Raw genomic sequence first — 10,936 nt, forward strand, 5'->3', positions numbered from 1 at the left:
AAAGGCCATGCATGATTTTCAAAGCACCTTAGGGCCAAACATGCCACTTCTGCCCACGAGCTTGTCCCATACTTTTGTATTGAGCCTGCTACTGTATCCATCCCTACTGTTGAACTTGGACCTCAGTCGTTAACTTCAACCTGATAGCCAGTGTTGCCATTTAAAAAATAAGTAGACGCGATTAAACAAAACAAAACACGTGTATTTATGTGTGCCTCCATGTAGGTATGTGCAGAGGCCAGAGGAGAGTGTTAGACACTTTGGAGCTGAATTTACAAACTAGCTACCCAACATGGGTGCTGAGAACTGAACTTAGGTCCTCTGTAAAAGTAATATGTGCTCTTAACTGATGAACCACCTTCCCAGCTTCTCATGTTACCTTTAAAATATTTAAGGGGAGGGGAGCAGAAATGTTATTGATGATATTTGAGAGAATAACCTTCCCCAACACCCCCTTCTTCTGGGGGTGTGGGATGGAAACGATGAGGGAGATACTCAGCGATGGGGGCTGAGTTGGGACAGAGCCCCTCAGCAGCTGAAGGCCTCTCTCTTTCTCTTGTGTCCTTGTTGGGGTGGGTGGTCCAGGGCTTCTTAAACCTTGGAGGCCATGTATGCCATGAGGTCCACCACCCTGTTCCTGAAACCATACTCATTGTCACACCAGGAAATGAGCTTTATAAAGTTGTCATTGAGAGCAATGCCTGTACAGCATCAAATAGTAGAATAGTGGCTGTCACTGTTAAAGTTGCAGGGAACAACCCAATCCTCAGTGTAGCCCAGAATGCCCTTTGGTGGCCAGTCTGATGCTTTACCACTTTTATGACATCATACTTGGCAGCTTTCTCCAGGTAGCTTGTCAGATCCGTGATGGACACATTGGGGGTAGGAACGCAGAAAGCCATGCCAGTGAGCTTCCCTTTCAGCTCTGGGATGACCTTGCCTATAGCCTTGGCAGCGCCAGTGGAGACAGGGATGATGTTCTGGGAAGCCCCATGGCCATCACACCATAATTTCCCAGAGGAGCCATCCACAGCCTCTGGTGGTAGTGATGGCATGAACTGTGGTCACGAGCCTTCCACAGTGCCAGATTTGTCATGGATGACCTTGGCCAAGGAGCTAAGCAGTGGGTGGTGCAGGAAGCATTGCTGACAATCTTGAATGGTTCACATACTTCACCAACAAGGGAACTCAACAGAATAGGCAGAAATGATGATCCTTTTGGACTCACCTTTCGAGTGAGCCCGGGCCTTCTTCAAGGTGGGGAAGATACCACAACATACTCGGCATCAGCATCATTCATGTTGGCAGGATCTCACTTCCGGAAGATGGAGATGGCCTTCCCATTGATGACAAGCTTTGATTGTGCTGTGGGTCTCGCCATGGATAGAATCAAACTAGAACATGTAGGCCATGTAGTGGAGGTCAGTGAAGGGATTCGCTGAAGAGTGGAAGGCAGCCCTGATAATCAGGAACCCCCAAAAGCCAAATCCATTCTCTCTGATCTTCCTGAGAATCTCTCTCTCTCTCTCTCTCTCTCTCCCTCCCTCTCTCTCTCTCTCTTTCTCTCTCTCTCTCTCTCTCTCTCTCTCTCTCTCTCTCTCTCTCTCTCTCTCTCTCTCTCTCTCTCTGTGTGTGTGTGTGTGTGTGTGTGTGTGTGCTGGTGCCATGGTGTGCAGGCAGAAGTCAGAGGACAACGTGTATGAGGCAGGTCTCTCCCTCTAACCTATGAGCCCTGAAGATTGAACCCAGGAAGGGAAGTTTGGCTTGGTGGCAAGTGCATTAATGAACATGTGGGAAAGGAGGTGCCTGTGTGGAGATGATGTTCGTTGTTTATTTGACACCTGGGGTCTCTCCAGTGTAATACATCACCCCAGTGGCAACTCCAGCACCCCACAATCAACCACCAACGGAAACAACATTGTCTTCATTCCAGGGCCCAGGAAGCTTTAGAGCTTGGGATGGTTAACAGTTCCCCTTGGAAAGGGTTTCCAAGAGTTTCTTGCAGGAAGCACCTGGGGAGCAATGGGTTAATTAATGAAGGTTTAAATTAGGATCTCTTAGTTTAGGTTCACGTCCCAGCTGTTGGATTGCTGGTGTTAATTGGTGAACCTACAGAAAAAGAGAGGATACAGCAGATTTTCGATGCTATGTAATTATCAACTGGCGTTTTTGAAGGAATGGTTTGTGGAAACTGGGGCGGGGGGGGGTTTCATTGTCCTTTTTTGTTTTTTGAAATAAAACACTTCTAGAAGCAAACAGCTATCAGTTCTCTGTGGCTTTTGGGGAAATTGTGCCTCTAGTTCCAGCAACTCTTACGTCAGCCTCTCACACAGGTGTGGCCTGGCTGACTGTGAAAAGAGCTGGGGCAGACGGGACTGAAGGAGGAAGCTTGACTCCTGGTGTCTCCGTGTTTAGCTGCAGTCCGCTTCATGCTACTACCTGGGCTACCCCCGCCTTTGCTGTTCTCACCGTGTTCTACTCCGCAGGTACAGGGCAAAGGAGGGGGGGGGGGTCTGCTGGCTTCCCACCTGCTCTGTCTCTGGTCATCTTCTACCTTCCCAGGTCAGTTTAGGTTAAATCAATAGATGAGGATGAGGTGGCGTTAGTGACGCGGACACTCGTTAGGATGGTCACAAGAAGGAATGGCTGGCTAATTAATGTCCATGGTCCTGACTCCCAGGCTAGCACTCCTCTCAGTGTCCTCTCAGAATCAATTTCTATGGACCTGGTTCCCCAAAGGCCACCCGAGGAAGTACATAGGACCCTCCAAGTCTCATGCAGACAGATCTGGGAGACACAGCTAGGATGTGAGTGGAGCCTGAAGGTGTTCATCTTTGAGGTGGGTTTGCTGGGTGTTTCCTGCTGCCGCTACCCCAAGCCTTACTGGGTCCAATGAACAAAGTTCACATGTCTCCCATTCTCCATGGCTTTCAAAGGGAAACCGGCCTCGAAACTAAGGGACATTTAAATAAATACACTGTTAAAATAAGCCCCACATCATGTCCAAAGCAATAATGAGGAGAGGGTGAGAATCTAAAGAGGTCAGCTTCCCTAGCCATGTGTCCATCTACTCCTTTGAGTGGGGTAAGGTAAGCTGTCACTCACTGACAGGACCCCATTCCCTGCACGAGGACCTGGTATCTCACCAGGCCCCGACACCTGACCCGTTGTTAACTTTGAAGGTTCCAGCCTCCTTCTGGGGCCTGTTTGGCAATAACTTCTCCCTCTTTGATCTGGGTCCACAGCAAACCATAGTTGCATCCTCTGGAGTGGAGAGTAAAGGGCCCGTTGCTCTGTATGCTGCCTTAGCTCCCAGCACACTCTTCCTGCAACCCAGCAATCTAGGGCCAGCCACTGCTCCCGTCCACTCTGAGGGCCTGATTCTTTGACTTCGTTTCTTGTTCCTCGCTCCTGTCTAACTCTGTTAAAAACTCTGCTTAAGCTCTCATGCAGGCTCAGGGCTTTGCTGACTTTTTGACAACATGGAAGAGAGAAAGAGTGTGTAGAAGCAGGCTGTTAGGGACTATTTAAAGAGCTCTGTATCATATTAACTAGCAAACATCACCTCTCTGCTTAAAACAAACACGTTATAACTTTAGGGCTCCGAATATAGCTCCGTGGTAGAGAACCTGCCTCAAGTGCACAAAGGTCCTGGGTTTGGGCCTCAACACTGTCAAAGAATAAAAATAACAAAATATAAGTTTAGGAAGGTACAAAGAGTAGAGACTCCACAGAAAACCAACATGAGCTATTCAAGTGATGTGTGTTTACAAATAATTATAATAACAGGTGCTTGTTAAGTGATGGGAATGTTTTGGGTGCTGAGGATTTATGGGTAGATACAGCAGGGTCTCTGTTTTCTTGGGGTTGATAATGTAGTGGGTGGGACAGACAATGAGTGTGACTAACGAGCAGGCCGGTTAGTATCCCGGAAGGAGAGTGCAAGGGGAATCAATGGAGCAGACAGACATAGTAGAGGCTGGGAGGGAGGGGCAGGGGCAGGAGGGGTAGGTTACAAGCTTAAAGAAGGATATCAAGAAAGACCTCTTGGAGATGAAGCTATCCAAAAGACTTCAAAGAGCTAAAGTAGTGATCTACTTAGAAATCTAGAACAGGTAAGAGTGCTCTGGGCAGATATGGCATCCTTTTGAAGGCCTTTAGGTCTTCAAGGAATAGCATAGAAGCCAATATTCCTGTAACTGGACATCCAAAGGTACAGAGGAGAGAAAAGGAAGGATCCCAGGTCATGGAAGGCACTATGGGCATTGTAGCATCTGAGGCTCTGAGAAAGATCAGGAGTCAAAGTTTGGTTCTGCACAGATAAGTGATGTGACCTGACGCATAGGTATACTTAAAGTTTATTATTATTATTATTATTATTATTATTATTATTATTATTATTATTATTATTATTATTATTATTATTACTGTGTGTGTGTGTGTGTGTGTGTGTGTGTGTGTGTGTGTGTGTGTGAGCATGCCATAGAACATGTATGAAAGTCAGAGGAAAGCTTTGTTAAATCAGTTTTCTCCACCTTTCCATGGGTTCTCGGGATTGAACTCAGGTGGACAGGCTTGAGCAGGCAAGTGACTTTACCCACAAAGCCATCTTGCTGCCTCTGATATATTTTGAAAGCGCTTTACCTTAATTTGTTGAGCACTTGGGATGATGCCAGGAATTCTGCTAAGTAGCACGCATACGCTGCCCCTTCAAGTCTATGCAGCAGCTTTCAGAGAGATTCCATTATCATATTTAGATCCTAAGGAGAGAGGAAATGGAGGCTCAGAGCAGCCAGGACACCACATGCCCTAGGATCGTTTACAAGCCCAGAAGCTGGTGTGGGGACCCAGTGTCTGACTGTAGGTCAGGTTCACAGCTCCTTTTGGGCTTTGTGGTGACTGTGCTGGCTGGCCTTGCTTCTGTTGTACCTTGTAGACTAGCCCCAATCTCAGTGGCCAGGCATTTTTACAGAGGCCCAGGCCGGCAGGAAATGCAGCCTCTGGTCCTTGTACAGTGAACACTGTATCCCTGGCTTCTCAGATTTTAAATCTTTTTTCACATGTGACATCCTACAGTTCAAAGCCCGTAAGCTCATAAGATCCAGCCCATAAAATCCATGCTCCAGGAAGGACAGTTGGATCTGATTCTTGGATACCGTTTAATGATACATCTTTTCAACCTCTGGCTGAAATGGGGTTAGGCCTCTGGTACATGCATGACTGTCTAGCCTCTACCTGAACAATACCAGGCCAGTACCCCAGGCCTTGTGCACAGAGTCACCCCAGACTCCAAAGAAAGAACAACACAACCTCAATCTCTTTGAGACCATAGGACTATAATACAACACTAGCACCCCAAAAAGGTGACAATCTAAAACTCAGCCTGTTTGGGCATGCTTTAACCCATCATCTAAGACATTTATGTGTATCTGAGAAATGTGGGTGTAGGTAGAGTGGGATATTTAATACAAAGGGTTAGGACAAAAATTGAGAGTTCTGTTGGGGGAGAGATGTCTAGAAAGCTGTTTAAAGGCTGGCAAAACCTCCCAAGTATGTGTATATGGGAGTGGGGACTTAGTTTGGGGCCTCCTATGCTGCAATGTCCCATGGTTGGACCTTTCCAGCAGCCATGGGAGTCAAGTCTCTAAATTCAGCTGTTCTTTAAAGAGTTCAGGTACCTCACTAGAAGAAGGTACAGTTTGAAGGAAACAGTAGAAACCCCAATTTATGTCCTTTCATGGCTACCTCGGGAAGGTGGATTTCTGCCATGGATGAGGCAGAGTGGCCCTCTGGAGACATGAAGGTAGAGGGCAGGGCTCTCCTGCTGGCTTTCTGTCAGCTACACACCCAGGCATGGCCTAAGTCCCCACTGTGAGCTCGGGAGGGACAGCCAGTGTTTCTGCAGAAGTTTGCGTGGACCCTGATCTTTTCCTCAGCATAGGAGGCTGGGCCAGGTGTACACTCTCACCCTGGGAGGTGGGAGGAGACTGGGCCAGGTGCACACTCTCACCCTGGGAGGTGCGAGGAGACTGGGCCAGGTGCACACTCTCACCCTGGGAGGTGCGAGGAGGCTGGGCCAGGTGTACACTCTCACCCTGGGAGGTGTGAGGAGGCTGGTCCAGGTGCACACTCTCACCCTGGGAGGTGTGAGAAGGCTGGGCCAGGTGCACACTCTCACCTTGGGAAGTGGCATTGCCTGGCTTTCAGGATGAAGCATGCTTGACTAAAGGATGAATGCCAGATCTCTGTGAAGAGCACCACGCTGTGAGCCTCTGACTATGGCTGGCAATGATGGAATGCCATTCTTCTAGCCTGTATGTGGGCAGCTTCTGTTTATCTAAAACAGTCCACACTGTCCCAAAGAACAGAGCAGATGTTGGCTCAAACAGCCTTTTATTTGTACTTCCAGAGGTGGGTAGACGAGGTGGGTGAAAGCTCTGAGTAAGGCTGGGAAAAGTGAGGTTCTTGGACATGGTTGAAGGGAAAAGAGACCCTTGTGAAGGGAGGCACAACTCGGGGATGGAAGGGATGGCCGGAGAGCATCTACAGCATAGACGTTGTGTGCCTCAACTCAAGAACCACCACAATGGGGAGGTGTGTCCCACTTGTTAAAATGTAGACAAGACCCGGGAGGGTCAGTGCCCTCAGAAAAGGTAACTCTTAGAACATTTGGTCTTGTTTGTTTTGTTTTGTTTTTGTCCCAGTGATCTACTAGGAACCAGACATAAGCAATCTGGTTTTGTCCTTGAAGACTTTGCAGTTTGGAGCACTACTGATGACCAACGTGTTTATTGAGAGCCGGAGCTATTCCACAGATCTGTACTGTGTGTGCTGTACAGTAGACTGCAGGCTGTGGTAGAGGCTCACCACAGGGACTATGGAGCACTCAGTTTGCAGGAAAGGGCAACACACTGAAAATATACCAATTTTAAATTGTAGGTGCTATGATAAAAATCAAAATTGATTATCATCTGAACAGCCCCATGCTGTCACTGAATCAGGGAGTGCGGGCTTAGGGAAGTATCAGTTAGCGTGCTTTGGGCTGAGAGTCTCAGAAGACACAACCTAAGATATGCACATCCAGAGATGTGTGGTTCTGGGCGGGTCCAGTGCCACCAACGTGGATTCAGATGTGTTCATGTACATGTGCGTGTGCGTGTGCTTGCGCGCGTATGCGCGCGTGCGCGTGTGTGTTTCTTCCTTAGGTTGCTCTCTCCTAGCCACAGCCAGTGCTCTTCCCCAGTGCACTTCCTGCCTCTATGCCATGCGGCCCTTTTGAAGTGGAGGCATGCCTACAAGGCAAGCTGGGCTCAGCCTCCGAGGATGGGTAGGCCGATCTCTCCTGTAGCATGCAGGCTAATGCTGAACCGAGTTGGGTTGCGCTGCCAAAGGAAGGGAGTAGGGGGTGTTAGGTAGACAGCAGCAGAACCAGAGCAGCAGGGGTTCCAACATGTATGCGGTTCTAACATATGGCAAACATAAGGCTTTAGCAGAGGTGTGAACAAAGGACTTTGACGGTGCCGAGTAGGGAACGAGAAAAACCTTCTTGGGAGAGTAAGAAGTATCAGAGAAAACAGGCTTTGAGCAGAGCCCTGGAGAAAAGGATTAAGAGCAGTCTCTCTCTCACACACAATGCACACACAGGCACGCACACGCAAGCACCCACACAGATGCAGACACACACACACACACACACACTATGCTTTGCGGTGCGTGAGCATGTTTTACAGACTTCTCTAGCACACGGGCACTGTTCAGGCTGCCATGACTTTTAAGAGACAGGTGTACCATCTCCATTGCTTTCGTGGGCTGGCTGTGGTCTTCCTTCCCCACCTCCTCCTTAAGGATGCAAAAGGAGACATCTGTTGAAGCACACACCGCTTTTTTGCTCTGTCTTGCCACCGCCTTTCAAGCGAGCCACCTACCCACACACTTAGTCCTCTGCTTTATCTAACTCCTCTTAGAAAGCCAGATTGGGGGAAAAAAAAACTCTGCATGAGAGGCAGTTTACAGAATACACATGAGAGAGCTGGGACACGTGTGGCCCAAGACTCAATGCTATCCCTGGCAATGTATGGCAGCTCCGTGGACATGGCTCAATTAAGCCAATGCGGGGCAAGTCAGGAAATCTATAGTAAAGGAAACCCAGGAACAGCAGCTATAACGGTACCCACCACCATGTTCTTCCTCCCAGCTCCTGTCTTGGGAATACTCCATTCCATGACTTACTGGGGCTGTCGCTGCTGGGTGTGCCTGGGCCTCAGCCTCCCAGGTAGCCAGAAGCTGGTTCTCTGGACCTGTGTCTGTCCCTAACAGAAGCTGAGCAGGCAACTGGCATGTGCTCCGCTGAGCTGCGGCATCATACAAACTCGTCATTTTCCTTGCCCACAGTGAAGGAATTCCCACTGACTATTGAGATATTTGGAAGTAAAAGGGGTTCAGAAAGGTCATTTGCAGTATGTGAGACAATTTTCCACTGAAGTACTTACATATGCACACAGCAAAACACACACGCACATGCACACGTGCACACACACGCACACTCATGCACGCGTGCACACACACACACACATGCACACACCACACATGTACTTGGTTGTCAGAGGAATGTGCCTCACAGAAGTTTTTCCCCCATTCACTAAATTTTGCTGAAAAAGTGTGGGTGACTGAAAGAAAGAGTTAAGCGCTCTGATAGGAAGTAGTTATTATGCCAACACAGTGTTGAGTCTTCTAATTTTTAGCCAATTGTTTAAAAGACGACAGACGGTAATGTTTATGGGATGTATAATTCAAGGCAAATCTGTCCAGATAGAGAGGATAAACGTCTTTAACTCGCCTAACAAATGTCGAGCGGCATCCAGATAAATAAAACCAACAGAACCCAAGGCACATAATTGCAACTTTGGAGAGATCGGAAAACAATTTTTCCTTAAAAGAAAGAAAAGAACTGTGTGTGCTTCAATAAGGGGTTGAGACTTTTCTATCCTTCAGTGTCAATCAAATGTGTTATCGGTTACAGGTGAAAGCAGGTCAGATCCTGTCTGGGGGGGAATCTGAGGCTTGTGTGTTCTCTCCAGGTCATGCTGCCTGCTAGCTTTGCGTTTCCCCCCAACTTTTGTTTGGAGCCAGATAACATGATCTTTGTTTCATTAATATTTAAGAGTAATTTAGATTGTGCCAGATGATCTTAAAGCTCATTTAAATCAGCTTGGAGATAATATTAAGCTTTCTCCCAGCATAATCTACTGCCATAAGTGACGCTGTCATCTGCATGCAAATGACCGCCGGATATGATAATGAATAACAAGGAGGATCAATATAGCGCGACAACTGCCTTTGACTTCAGATAAATCTCCCAGAGACCCACTCTTCAATTTGCAGAGCTCAAGATGCATTGTCTTTTTGGTCCTAAATTTTCTAAAGAAAACACAAAAGATTTTTTTTTATGAGACAAATTCTTTATTGTGTTAGAAGGAAGGGGGGTAAGTCCACGAATTATACACACATTGTTTCGCAAATACAATAATTGGAGTTTGCATAGATCAATGCTTTGTTGGCCTCAACAACTGCCTCTTGGGAATGCCATTTTTTCTTCTTCCTTTTCTCTTCCTCTTTCTCCTCTTCTACTTCCTCTTCCTCCTCCTTCTCTGTCAGATACCAACAAACCATTTCACTCGGGACTGGTTTGAATGCTTGGTTGAACTGTGGTAGGCTTTTGGAATTCCAGTCTACACTTCCTTGCAGATGACATCTTTCTGTACTGAACAACAAACAAACAAACAAAACAAAACATGTGATTTAAGAAACCGCATCTTCCTTGTTGACTAACTGTAAAATTTTAATCCAGACACATAGCTGCTGTGGCCAGGGATCACATTTAAAGACCTTGGTCCATGTGATCCAGCTGGAATGCAAACATGCCACACACCTTTAATCCCTCTGACTGAAATACAGACACGCCCTTAATAACATACCTCTAATCCCAAACAACAAAGGTAAAGTTAGTTTGCGAAGGAAGCACTGATGTTTGAACGTGATGTCTAGCTTCCACAGGAGGCCTACACACTGCCATGTCTCTAGTGATCCCTGAGGAGTTCCAACATTGATGGGCGATGGGCAGCGGAAAATAGCCTTTGCCATCACTGCCGTTAACAGTATGAGTCAGAGATATGCTCATGTGATGTTGAGGAAAGCAGACGTTGACCTTACAGGGAGAGCTGGAGAACTCACAGAGGATGAGGTGGAGCGTGTGATCACTCACCATCATGCAGAATCCAAGACAGTACAAGATCCCAGACTGGTTCTTGAACACAGAAGGACATGAAGGATGGAAAGTACAACCAGGCCTTGGCCAACGGTCTGGACAACAAGCTGTGTGAGGACCGGAGTGACTGAAGAAGATCAGAGGCCACTGAGGTCTGCGCCACCTTTGGGGCCTTCATGTCTGAGGTCAGCACACCAAGACTACTGGCCACCTGGGAGAGGGATGCTGTGAGTGTATCCAAGAAGAAATGAATTTCTGGGCCTTTGCTGTTAATAAATAGTTTATATACCTATACAGAAAAGAAAAGAAAGTGATGTCTAATTGAGAGGCAGGCAAAGTGACTAATCAGAGAAGATTTGACAGAATAGGAGACACCCAACTCTCACTAGAACAGAGAGGAAAGAGAGGTGATTTGAGAGAGCAGTGCACAGGGAGAGAGAGAGAGGAGGCAGTTTTACCAGGAGAGTTTTGCAGAGACAGGTTGAAGAGAGAACAAACTAAACACAGGTGAAGACAGAACACTCCCAAGAATGAGAAGGAGCCAGAAGATTAGAGCACATTGCCAAAGTTTGTATGAGCCCAAGCAGAGCGATTCAGTCAGAAGCCGAGAGAAGCCAGTTTGAATCAGTCAGTTTGGAGAGGAGTTTGAGCCAGAACAGCTGAGTTGAACCA

The 10,936-nt window shown here is 47.3% G+C and overlaps 1 pseudogene; it reads right to left on the bottom strand.

The window, feature by feature from the left end:
- Positions 1-591: 591 nt before the first annotated feature.
- Positions 592-8,376, bottom strand: LOC127199051 (glyceraldehyde-3-phosphate dehydrogenase-like; annotated as a pseudogene).
- Positions 8,377-10,936: the final 2,560 nt, after the last annotated feature.

This window comes from Acomys russatus, chromosome 15 (assembly GCF_903995435.1).
Source record: "Acomys russatus chromosome 15, mAcoRus1.1, whole genome shotgun sequence".
NCBI classification, from domain to species: domain Eukaryota; kingdom Metazoa; phylum Chordata; class Mammalia; order Rodentia; family Muridae; genus Acomys; species Acomys russatus.